This window comes from Mus caroli, unplaced genomic scaffold, assembly GCF_978045245.1.
Source record: "Mus caroli unplaced genomic scaffold, Mus_caroli_1 scaffold_1, whole genome shotgun sequence".
NCBI classification, from domain to species: Eukaryota; Metazoa; Chordata; class Mammalia; order Rodentia; family Muridae; genus Mus; species Mus caroli.
The window spans coordinates 160179201-160183341 of record NW_028227256.1 but is presented as its reverse complement, the minus strand read 5'-3'; the positions used below and the strand labels follow the sequence as shown (position 1 = coordinate 160183341).

The window sequence follows — 4141 nt, the reverse complement described above, 5'->3', positions numbered from 1 at the left end:
GGAACGGATGAGGGTGGGACAAACACCGCAGGTCTTTGTGGAGAACGCTAACATAGCAGGCTTACGCTTACACAACACTTTGCCTACTGCATGGGGCAGTGAAGATAGATGAATGGAGACCAGGTAGGAGACCACGGTCTTCATCTAGACACTAGATGTGATTTGCCTAGACCCATGTAGACCCATGTATAGCAGCAGCAGGGCAGCTGAGAAGCAGCTGGATTTTGAAAGTAAAACCAGCACGATTCCTTGGTGGGCTGCACAGTTGGTGTGATAGAAAGAAGTCAAGAATGGCCCTGTGGGTCTGGGGGAACGGGCCTCAGGATGACCCAAACCTTGGGACCATCGGCTAGGAAGATCTTTGGAGGAGTTTTAGTAGCTGAACTTGTGGGTGTTTTTGGAGCTTAATTTTTGTTTAAAAAGATGAACTTGAGCCAACATTTCAGGCAAATGAGTGAGAAAATTCCCCTCATTTTGCAAGCTCATTACAAATCCATTGAACAGTATTGAATGTATGTAGTTAGAGGCTGAGACCAAGAAAAATATTTGGAGAGCAAAGATTAAGGCCAGCCATCATGTTCAGCTTCCTATCTCAGCTGTTTGAAACCTTTGAGGAAAGAAGAAAACTGAATTTATCCCACTGTAGACACTAGACTTCGAGAAAGTCCCACTGAGTGTAACTGCAATTTTAGATCTATGTGGTCTGAAATTTCCCATCCATTGTACAAACTTATTGTTATGCTCCTGTATTTGCCGTCTAAGGTCAGCATTTTTACAACTGAGAGACCATGGAAGAGTACACCCACCTTTGTCCTCTCAGGAAGTACACCCAATGCAGCAGCCAAAGTGATGCTGTGTGAAGGCTTCTTATTAATACTTAAATGTGTGAAATAATAGAAACTAATAATTATGAATATCAGAAACAATTAAAAAATCTTCAACTAGGTAAGAATAACTTTTAGCAAACCCATACTTTACAAAAGTAACCTGACTCTCTGAGTTTGTGTGTGTGCGGTTTAGACACTTTTAAATCTTATATGCACTCCAGAGGGAGAGATGAAGAAACCATTTTTTTCCTAGGTTATAGAGTATTGAGGAGAGGTCTTTTAAAACACCATCTTTAAAATCAAGGCTATTTTGTATTTCCTTTGTGGTAGTGGTGGTTGAATCTAGAGCCTTGGTGTATGTTAGGCAAGCTTTCTGTTGCTTAGAGACTTCTTCAGGCAGATGCCATTTTAAAAACTTCAATTACAAATTCAGTTAACCTACTAGTGCATACTTGTCACCCTATTGATAACTTATTTCTCTGCTGTTTAAATGAACCAATTTAAGCCAAATCAAAAATATAAAGGCAGGTTTACTGGGAAGCTGGCTCCAAGGACCTGGGCCAGTGAGGTCACCATGGGGAACGGGGTGGGGTGGGAGAGAAAGAGAAAGTGTGCCCACAGAGAGATGAGAGATGAGAGAGAGAGGGAGAGGGAGACAGAGAGAAAGAGAGGCAGAGAGACAGATATATATATATACACACACACACAGAATAAGGAATGGGAAGGACTTGACAATGACACCAAAATGGGGAAGGGCATCCCAGCCTGGGCTGGAAAGTACAGTATTGGGGGCAAGGTATACTAGGACTGAGGGATGCTGGGGGAACGTGGTGTCCAGGTCTGCTTTGGTATGTAAAATATGCATCTCAGCCCCTTGTCTGGGGTCTGAAATCCACCACCTATTACTTTGGAGGTAGAGATCAAGAGTTCAAGGTGAGCCTTGGTTACATGGCAAGTTTAAAGTAGGTTGGCCTACAGTGAGAGCATATAAAAATAACAGAAAACAAACAAACAAACAAACAATCAGGTTATTTACTTGCATTATCTTTGTTAGCCATGGCATTCAAGCCAATATCACAAAACTTGGGTCCCACATTCGATCCAGTAAATGGGCAAACTTTAAAAATGGGAGTGGGAAAGTTATTAGAACGCTTGAAAAGAATGTGGAATAGCTATCATCTTAACTTCGTACATTAGCTTACCTCCTCACAGGGACTCCTGTTTGGCTGATTCACAGCTGATTCTTCAGCCCCAGCTAACCAGAACCACAGAATCTTCCCAATCAAAATAGGAGGCCTAGGGGAAAACCAGATACTACAGGCCTAAAAAAAAAGAAATGTTGTAATAAAATGATTCCTAATGATATTGTGCTATACTCATAGGTCAGTGCCTTGTTCAGCTATCCACAGAGTTTCTTCCTGCAACACTTGAACAAATATAGAGGTCCACAGCCAGGCATTATGCAGGGACACTCAGCCATAAATGAGATGTCTCTTCCATTAAACCCCTTCCCTCAGAGCCCAGGGAACCCTGGAGAGAAGAGGTGGGAAAAGTGTAAGCACCAGAGAGGATGAAGGAGACCAAGAAAACAAGCCATTAAAGCAACATGAGCAAAGCTCATATGAACTCACAGAGACTGAGGCAGCGTGCACAGGGCCTGTCCTGGTCTGCACCAGGTCCTCTGCATATATATTACAGCTTCCTGTTTAGTGTTTTTATAAGATTCCTGAGTGAATGAATGAATGGGTCTGATTCTTGTGCTTTCTCTTGGGATCTTTTCCTTCTGTTGGTTTGTCTTGTCCTATACCAAAGTGATATAGTTTGTATATTATTATGTTTTTTTCTGTTATTTTTAAAAAAATGAATGAATGAATGCATGCACGAATGAATGAATGAAAAAAATCAAACCTCTAGGATAAAGGTTAGCATCTGAACTGCCACTTACACCTGCTAGGAGAGGGAGACCAGTATTCTCCAATAGGGTGACACTGGATATGTCAACCACTCCAGGACAGACCACATGTTCAGGAGTAATTGCCAACATATAGTGGACTCCACAGTTTTGTATGTGTTTTTATTGGGTTAAAGTTTTGTGATTTTTTTTTCGTTTTAGGCATAGTTTTATTTTATTTTCTTGTCTGACGGGGTGTTTGTTTTTTGAAAAAGAAATTGAAGTTGGGTGAGTTTCGGGGAGAGGATCTAGAAGGGTTTTAGGGAGGGGCAGTGTGATCAAAATATATTTAAATTTAAAAGTTATTTTAAATAACCAAAAATACTGTTGTAAAAACATATGTGTTTTCTTCCTTTTTCTCTTTGGCTTTTGAAAGACCTGTTTCTGTTCCTGAGCTGGAGTGTTAGCTTGACTCTCAATCCACGGACATAATTTCCCTCGCTGTAGGAGCTGAGAAATGCAGTAAGATGAGACATTTTCCTCTTGCCATGTCTTCCATCCAATAGAAATGAACTTCTCAAAGATATATATTTCTTACTCCCAGAGGTGCACAACATCTTCATATGAACAGGGGGAAAAATCAGAAAATTCTCTTTCAGAGCAGCCAGCCCTAGATTGCCTGATGATAGATTTAAACCCGCAATGCTGGACATTATTTTCTTCCATTTGATCCAGGAACTGGTTCAGTTTTAAAGTGAACTGGGACACACTCGCCACAGGGAAACAGTCGACTGGAAGCAGGAGAAAGAATTTTCTCATACCCCAAGCAACAATCTCCACCTTACCCATGAAGCCTTTGTCATTTTCTTAAAGTTCTGCTGAGGGTCTGCCATACTCCAGAAGCCCCTCCACTGTGCCTCTCATGCTCTGTGATACATGGGACGTGCACGTGGTCCCAGAACTTAGAGGTTTTGGCAGGAAGATTACTGTAAGTCCATGTTCAGTCTGGGCTACATAGTAAAACCCTGTCAAAGGAAGGAAAGGGTGAAGGGAAAGAAGTAGAAAGGGAGGGAGACTGGCGGGGGGGGGGGAGAAGAAGGGAGGGAGGCAGGGAGAGAAAAGAGGGGGAAGGAGGGGAGGGGAGGGGAGGAGAGAAGTGGAGGAGAAGAGGGGAGGGGAGGGGAGGGGAGGAGAGAAGTGGAGGAGAAGAGGGGAGGGGAGGGGAGGGGAGGGGAGGGGAGGGGAGGGGAGGGGAGGGGAGGAGAAAGAAGTTCCAGAAGTAGGTATTTGGAGGTGCTGTGTATCTTTAAAAGGTGGGTCAGAATAGGAAGATATAAGGTCATTGAAGGTATGATGTAGTTCTCATGGATGCTCATTAGTTCTTGAAAAGGCTGTTATGGAAGGGGGTCCTTCCACCCTCTCT

The 4141-nt window shown here is 42.9% G+C and overlaps 1 pseudogene; it reads left to right on the top strand.

Annotated features, from left to right (window-relative positions):
* The first annotated feature begins 324 nt into the window (after positions 1-324).
* LOC110293126 (protein CEBPZOS pseudogene) lies at positions 325-564 on the top strand (annotated as a pseudogene).
* Positions 565-4141: the final 3577 nt, after the last annotated feature.